Source organism: Parasteatoda tepidariorum, unplaced genomic scaffold, assembly GCF_982258835.1.
Source record: "Parasteatoda tepidariorum strain Cologne lab strain unplaced genomic scaffold, Ptep-v5.0 scaffold_55, whole genome shotgun sequence".
Taxonomy (NCBI): Eukaryota; Metazoa; Arthropoda; class Arachnida; order Araneae; family Theridiidae; genus Parasteatoda; species Parasteatoda tepidariorum.
Genome location: NW_028257414.1, coordinates 55,549 through 64,806, shown reverse-complemented (window position 1 = coordinate 64,806; position 9,258 = coordinate 55,549).

Below are 9,258 nucleotides of genomic sequence, written 5' to 3'. Positions count from 1 at the left end.
TAATTTTTAAATTGGACCACGTATTATATTACAGGGTAATAGTGTACCCTACCACAGGAAATAAATATATATCATTTAGGGGGGACACAGCGTGACCCTAAATTTTACTATGTATGCCTATGCGATATAGAGTGTTCTGAGAAGCTTAAAATGAAGAAATAAGCGTTCTAAAATGCTTTAAAAATTCAAAGACATCTTTCAATGGTTAACTAACGCAAGGCGCAATATCAGACCTTAATATTGACCCATAATATTTAAATTTGACCAGGTATTATATTACAGGGTAATAGTGTACCCTACAACAGGAAATAATTATAGGTCAATTAGGGGGTACACTATGTATATTTAAAATAGTGCATTAAAACAAGGAAATACGAAGACTCTTTTCTATGTTAACTAACGGTAGGGTATCGGACCTTAATATTGACCTAAAATTTTTAAATTGGACCACGTATTATATTACAGGGTAATACTGCACTTTACCACAGGAAATAATTATAGGTTAATTAGGGGGTACACAGCGTGACCCCAAAGTTTACTATGTATGCCTATGCGAAATAGAGTGTTCTGAGAAGCTTAAAATGAAGAAATAAGCTTTCTAAAATGCTTTAAAAATTCAAAGACATCTTTCAATGGTTAACTAACGCAAGGCGCAATATCAGACCTTAATATTGACCCATATTATTTAAATTGGACCAGGTATTATATTACAGGGTAATAAAGTACCGTACCACAGGAAATAATTATAGGTCAATTAGGGGGTACACTATGTATATTTTAAATAGTGCATTAAAACAAGGAAATACGAAGACACTTTTCTATGTTAACTAACGGCACGGTATCGGACCTTAATATTGACATATACTTTTTAAATTGGACCACGTATTATATTACAGGGTTATAGTGTGCCCTACCACAGGAAATAATTATAGGTCAATTAGGGGGTACACAGCGGGACCCTAAAGTTTACAATGTATGCCTATGCGAAATAAAGTGATCTGAGAAGCTTAAAATGAGGAAATAAGCGTTCTAAAATGCTTTAAAAATTCAAAGACATTTTTCAATGTTAACTAACGGCACGGTATCAGACCTTAATATTGACCCATATTATTTAAATTGGACCAGGTATTATATTACAGGGTAATAGTGTACCCTACCACAGGAAATAATGATAGGTCAATTAGGGGGTACACTATGTATATTTTAAATAGTGCATTAAAACAAGGAAATTCGAAGACACTTTTCTATGTTAACTAACGGCACGGTATCGGACCTTAATATTGACCTATAATTTATAAATTGGACCACGTATTATATTACAGGGTTATAGTGTACCCTACCACAGGAAATAATTATAGGTCAATTAGGGGGTACACAGCGTGACCCTAAAGTTTACAATGTATGCCTATGCGAAATAAAGTGTTCTGAGAAGCTTAAAATGAGGAAATAAGCGTTCTAAAATGCTTTAAAAATTCAAAGACATTTTTCTATGTTAACTAACGGCACGGTGTCAGACCTTAATATTGACCTATAATTTTTAAATTGGACCACGTATTATATTACAGGGTAATAGTGTACCCTACCACAGGAAATAAATATATGTCATTTAGGGGGGACACAGCGTGACCCTAAATTTTACTATGTATGCCTATGCGATATAGAGTGTTCTGAGAAGCTTAAAATGAAGAAATAAGCGTTCTAAAATGCTTTAAAAATTCAAAGACATCTTTCAATGGTTAACTAACGCAAGGCGCAATATCAGACCTTAATATTGACCCATAATATTTAAATTTGACCAGGTATTATATTACAGGGTAATAGTGTACCCTACCACAGGAAATAATTATAGGTCAATTAGGGGGTACACTATGTATATTCTAAATAGTGCATTAAAACAAGGAAATACGAAGACACTTTTCTATGTTAACTAACGGCACGGTATCGGACCTTAACATTGACCTATAATATTTAAATTGGACCACGTATTATATTACAGGGTAATAGTGTACCCTACCACAGGAAATAATTATAGGTCAATTAGGGGGTACACAGCGTGACCCCAAAGTTTACTATGTATGCCTATGCGAAATAGAGTGTTCTGAGAAGCTTAAAATGAAGAAATAGGCGTTCTAAAATGCTTTAAAAATTCAAAGACATCTTTCAATGGTTAACTAACGCAAGGCGCAATATCAGACCTTAATATTGACCCATATTATTTAAATTGGACCAGGTATTATATTACAGGGTAATAGTGTACCCTACCACAGGAAATAATTATAGGTCAATTAGGGGGTACACTATGTATATTTTAAATAGTGCATTAAAACAAGGAAATTCGAAGACACTTTTCTATGTTTACTAACGGCACGGTATCGGACCTTAATATTGACCTATAAATTATAAATTGGACCACGTATTATATTACAGGGTTATAGTGTGCCCTACCACAGGAAATAATTATAGGTCAATTAGGGGGTACACAGCGTGACCCTAAAGTTTACAATGTATGCCTATGCGAAAAAAAGTGTTCTGAGAAGCTTAAAATGAGGAAATAAGCGTTCTAAAATGCTTTAAAAATTCAAAGACATTTTTCAATGTTAACTAACGACACGGTGTCAGACCTTAATATTGACCTATAATTTTTAAATTGGACCACGTATTATATTACAGGGTAATAGTGTACCCTACCACAGGAAATAAATATATGTCATTTAGGGGGGACACAGCGTGACCCTAAATTTTACTATGTATGCCTATGCGATATAGAGTGTTCTGAGAAGCTTAAAATGAAGAAATAAGCGTTCTAAAATGCTTTAAAAATTCAAAGACATCTTTCAATGGTTAACTAACGCAAGGCTCAATATCAGACCTTAATATTGACCCATATTATTTAAATTGGACCAGGTATTATATTACAGGGTAATAAAGTACCGTACCACAGGAAATAATTATAGGTCAATTAGGGGGTACACTATGTATATTTTAAATGGTGCATTAAAACAAGGAAATACGAAGACACTTTTCTATGTTAACTAACGGCACGGTATCGGACCTTAATATTGACCTATACTTTTTAAATTGGACCACGAATTATATTACAGGGTAATAGTGTACCCTACCACAGGAAATAATAATAGGTCATTTAGGGGGTACACAGCGTGACCCTAAAGTTTACTATGTATGCCTATGCAAAATAGAGTGTTCTGAGAAGCTTAAAATGAAGAAATAAGCGTTCTAAAATGCTTTAAAAATTCAAAGACATCTTTCAATGGTTAACTAACGCAAGGCGCGATATCAGACCTTAATATGGAACCATAATATTTAAATTGGACCAGGTATTATAATACAGGGTAATAGTGTACCCTACAACAGGAAATAATTATAGGTCAATTAGGGGATGCACTATGTATATTTTAAATAGTGCATTAAAACAAGGAAATTCGAAGATTCTTTTCTATGTTAACTAACGGTAGGGCATCGGACCTTAATATTGACCCAAAATTTTTAAATTGGACCACGTATTATATTACAGGGTGATAGTGTACCCTACCACAGAAAATAATTATAGGTCAATTAGGGGGTACGCAGCGTGACCCTAAAGTTTACTATGTATGCCTATGCGAAATAAAGTGTTCTGAGAAGCGTAAAATGAAGAAATAAGCGTTCTAAAATGCTTTAAAAATTCAAAGACATCTGTCAATGGTTAACTAACGCAAGGCGCAATATCAGACCTTAATATTGTCCCATAATATTTAAATTGGACCAGGTATTATATTACAGGGTAATAGTGTACCCTACCACAGGAAATAATTACAGGTCAATTAGGGGGTACACTATGTATATTTTAAATAGTGCATTGAAACAAGGAAATTCGAAGACACTTTTCTATGTTAACTAACGGCACGGTATCGGACCTTAATATTGAACTAGAATTTTTAAATTGGACCACGTACTATATTATAGGGTAATAGTGTAACCTACCTCAGAAAATAATTATAGGTCAATTAGGGGGAACACAGCGTGACCCTAAAGTTTAATATGTATGCCTATGCGAAATAAAGTGTTCTGAGAATCTTAAACTACAGCTGGACACTACACTGCCCTTATAGACCCTACCAAAGACTTAAGTTCTCAGTAGCGCTTCCGCTCCAATCAGTGGCCAAATATGGCGGACCCTCCATGGCCTTACTGCAGTACGTGTGCGGCTTTATAGCCGCGTTGCGGGAGCCAAAATGGCAGGAAATTACACTGCCCTACTACGACACGCTAGTGCCTTTACTCCTCAGTTGGGCTTCCGCTCTAATCCGTGGCCAAAGATGGCGAACACTACCGCCCCCTAATGCCGCACGTGCACGGCTGTAGTGCCGCGTTGCAGTGGCGAAAATGGCAGGAAACTACACTGCCCAACTACTACACACCAGTGCCTTTACTCCTCAGTTCGGCTTCCGCTCTAAATAGTGGAAAAATATGGCGGACACTATGGCCCTTCAGCGGCACTCGCGCTGCTGTAGAGCCGCGTTTCGGTGGCCCAACATGTCGGACTCTTCCCAGCCCTACTACCACACGCCAGTGCCTTTACTCCTCAGTTCGGCTTCCGCTCTAATCTGTGACCAAAGAAGGCGGACACTCTATGGCATTTCTGCGGCACGTGCGCGGGTGTAGTGCCGCGTTGCTGTAGCTCAAATTGACGGATTCTGCACTGCCCAACTACGACACGACTGTGCCTTTTTTCCTCAGTTAGGCTTCCGCTCCACTCCGTGGCCAAAGATGGCGAACAGTCTATAGCCCTAGTGTGGCACGTCCGCGGCTGTAGTGCTGCGATGCAGTAGCCCTAAATGTCGGACTCTACACTGCCCTACTACGACACGCCAGTGCCTTTACTCCTCAGTTGGTCTTCCGCTCTAATCCCAGGCTAAAAAATGGCGAACACTCCAAGGCCCTAATGCTGCACGTGCACGGCTGTAGTGCCGCGTTGCAGAGGCGAAAATGGCAGGAAACTACACTTCCCTATGTCTACACACCAATGCCTTTACTCCTCAGTTCGGCTTCCGCTCTAATTAGTGACCAAGGAAGGCGGACACTCTATGGCCCTATTGCGGCACATGCGCGGCTGTAGTGCCGCGTTGCGGTGAACCAAAATGGTGGAATCTACACAGACCTACTACGACAAGCCAGTGAATTTACTCCTCAGTTCGGCTTCCGCTCTAAATAGTTTAAAAATATGGCGGACACTCATTGGTCCTCCTGCGGCTCGTGCGTGGCTGTAGTCAGGCGATGCGGTGGCCCAGCATGTCTGACGCTACACTGCCCGACTACGACACGCCAGTGCCTTCACTCCTCAGTTCGGCTTCCGCTCTAAATAGTGGAAAAATATGGCGGGCACTCCATGGTCCTACTGCGGCACGTGCGCTGCTTTAGTGACGCGTTGCGGAGGCCCAACATGTCGGACGCTACACTGCCCGACTACGGCACGCCTGTGCCTTTACTCCTCAGTTCGGCTTCCGCTCTAATCAGTGGCCAAAGATTGCGGACTGTTTATAGCCCTACTGCAGCACGTGTGCGGCTTTATAGCCGCGTTGCGGGGGCCAAAATGTCAGGAAATTACACTGCCCTACTACGACACGCCAGTGCCTTTACTCCTCAGTTGGGCTTCCGCTCTAATCCGTGGCCAAAGATGGCGAACACTACCGCCCCCTAATGCCGCACGTGCACGGCTGTAGTGCTGCGCTGCAGTGGCGAAAATGGCAGAAAACTACACTGCCCAACTACTACACGCGAGTGCCTTTACTCCTCAGTTCGGCTTCCGCTCTAAATAGTGGAAAAATATGGCGGACACTCCATGGCCCTTCAGCGGCACTCGCGCGGCTGTAGAGCCGCGTTTCGGTGGCCCAACATGTCGGACTCTTCCCAGCCCTACTACCACACGCCTGTGCCTTTACTCCTCAGTTCGGCTTCCGCTCTAATCTGTGACCAAAGAAGGCGGACACTCTATGGCATTTCTGCGGCACGTGCGCGGCTGTAGTGCCGCGTTGCTGTAGCTCAAATTGACGGATTCTGCACTGCCCAACTACGACACGACTGTGCCTTTTCTCCTCAGTTGGGCTTCCGCTCCACTCCGTGGCCAAAGATGGCGAACAGTCTATAGCCCTAGTGTGGCATGTCCGCGGCTGTAGTGCTGCGTTGCAGTGGCCCAAAATGTCGGACTCTACACTGCCCTACTACGACACGCCAGTGCCTTTACTCCTCAGTTGGTCTTCCGCTCTAATCCCAGGCTAAAAAATGGCGAACACTCCAAGGCCCTAATGCTGCACGTGCACGGCTGTAGTGCCGCGTTGCAGAGGCGAAAATGGCAGGAAACTACACTGCCCTATTTCTACACACCAATGCCTTTAGTCCTCAGTTCGGCTTCCGCTCTAATTAGTGACCAAGGAAGGCGGACACTCTATGACCCTATTGCGGCACATGCGGTTCTGTAGTGCCGCGTTGCGGTGAACCAAAATGGTGGAATCTACACAGACCTACTACGACACGCCAGTGAATTTACTCCTCAGTTCGGCTTCCGCTCTAAATAGTGGAAAAATATGGCGGACACTCCATGGTCCTCCTGCGGCTCGTGCGGCGCTGTAGTCAGGCGATGCGGTGGCCCAGCATGTCTGACGCTACACTGCCCGTCTACGACACGCCAGTGCCTTCACTCCTCAGTTCGGCTTCCGCTCTAAATAGTGGAAAAATATGGCGGGCACTCCATGGTCCTACTGCGGCACGTTCGCGGCTTTAGTGACGCGTTGCGGTGGCCCAACATGTCGGACGCTACACTGCCCGACTACGGCACGCCTGTGCCTTTACTCCTCAGTTCGGCTTCCGCTCTAATCAGTGGCCAAAGATTGCGGACTGTCTATAGCCCTACTGCGGCACGTGAACGGCTGTAGTGCCGCGTTGCAGAGGCGAAAATGGCAGGAAACTACACTGCCCAACTACTACATGCCAGTGCCTTTACTCCTCAGTTCGGCTTCCGCTCTAAATAGTGGAAAAATATGGCGGACACTCCATCGCCCTTCAGCGGCAATCGCGCGGCTGAAGTGCCGCGTTTCGGTGGCCCAACATGTCGGACTCATCCCAGCCCTACGACCACACGCCTGTGCCTTTACTCCTCAGTTCGGCTTCCGCTCTAATCTGTGACCAAAGAAGGCGGACACTCTATGGCATTTCTGCGGCACGTGCGCGGCAGTAGTGCCGCGTAGCGGTAGCCCAAATTGTCGGATTCAGCGCAGCCCAACTGCGACACGACAGTGCCTTTACTCCTCAGTTGGGCTTCCGCTCCACTCCGTGGCCAAAGATGGCGAACAGTCTATAGCCCTAGTGTGGCAGTTGGCGAACACTCCAAGGCCCTAATGCTGCACGTGCACGGCTGTAGTGCCGCGTTGCAGTGGCGAAAATGGCAGGAAACTACACTCCCATCTACTACACGCCAGTGCCATTACTCCTCAGTTCGGCTTCCGCTCTAAATAGTGAAAAAATATGGCTGACACTCTATGGCATTTCTGCGGCATGTGCACGGCTTTAGTGCCGCGTTGCGGTGGCCAAAATGGCAGGAAACTACGCTGCCCTATTTCTACACGCCAGTGCCTTTGCTCCTCAGTTCGGCTTCCGCTCTAATCTGTGACCAAAGAAGGCGGACACTCTATGGCAATACTGCGGCACGTGCGCGGCTGTAGTGCCGCGTTGCGGTAGCCCAAAATGTCGGATTCTGCACTGCCCTACTACGACACGCCAGTGCCTTTACTCCTCAGTTGGGCTTCCGCTTCACTCCGTGGCCAAAGATGGCAAACAGTCTATAGCCCTTGACCGGCACGCCCGCGGCTGTAGTGCAGCGTTGCGGTGGCCCAAAATGTCAGACTCTACACTGCCCTACTACGACACGCCAGTGCCTTTACTCCTCAGTTGGGCTTCCGCTCTAATTCCAGGCTAAAAAATGGCGAACTCTCCAAGACCCTAATGCTGCACGTGCACGGCTGTAGTGCCGCGTTGCGGTGGCCAAATTGGCAGGAAATTACACTGCCCTGCTACGACACGCGAGTGCCTTTACTTCTCAGGTCGGCTTCCGCCCTAATCAGTGACCAAAGATGGCGGACTCTCCATGGCCTTTCTGCGGCACGTGCACGACTGTAGTGCCGCGTTGCGGTGGCCCAACTTGTCGGTTGCTATACTGCCTGACTACAACACGCCAGTGCCTTTACTCCACAGTTCTGCTTCCGCTATAATCAGGAGCCAAAGATGGCGGACAGTCTATAGCCCTTCTGCGGCACGTCCACGGCTGAATGTGCCAAGTTGCGATTGCCCAAAATGGTGGACACTACACTGCCCTTCTAGACCCTACCAAAGACTTAAGTTCTCAGTAGCGCTTCCGCTCTAATCAGTGGCCAAATATGGCAGACACTTCATGGCCCTACTGCGGCACGTGTGCGGCTTTATAGCCGCGTTGCGGGGACCAAAATGGCAGGAAATTACACTGCCCTACTACTACACGCCAGTGCCTTTACTCCTCAGTTCGGCTTCCGCTATAAATAGTGGAAAAATATGGCGGACACTCCATGGCCCTTCAGCGGCACGTGCGCGGCTGTAGTGCCGCGTTGCTGTAATTGTCGGATTCTGCACTGCCCTACTACGACACGCCAGTGCCTTTACTCCTCAGATGGGCTTCCGCTCCACTCCGTGGCCAAAGATGGCGAACAGTCTATAGCCCTAGAGCGGCACGCCCGCGGCTGTAGTGCCGCGTTGCGGTGGCCCAAAATGTCAGACTCTACACTGCCCTACTACGACAGGCCAGTGCCTTTACTCCTCAGTTGGGCTTCCGCTCTAATCCCAGGCTTAAAAATGGCGAACTCTCCAAGGCCCTAATGCTGCACGTGCACGGCTGTAGTGCCGCGTTGCGGTGGACAAATTGGCAGGAAACTACACTGCCCTATTTCTACACACCAGTGCATTTACTCCTCTGTTCTGCCTCCGCTCTCTTTAGTGACAAAAGAAGGCGTATACTCTATGGCCCTATTGCGGCACATGCGCGGCTGTAGTGTCGCGTTGCGGTGGCCTAAATTGTCGGACTCTACACTGCCCTACTACGACACACCAGTGCCTTTACTCCTCTGTTCGGCTTCCGCTCTAAATAGTGGAAAAAGATGGCGGACACTCCATGGCCCTTGAGCGGCACGTGCACGGCTGTAGTGCCGCGTTGTAGTGGCCAAAATGGCAGGAAACTAC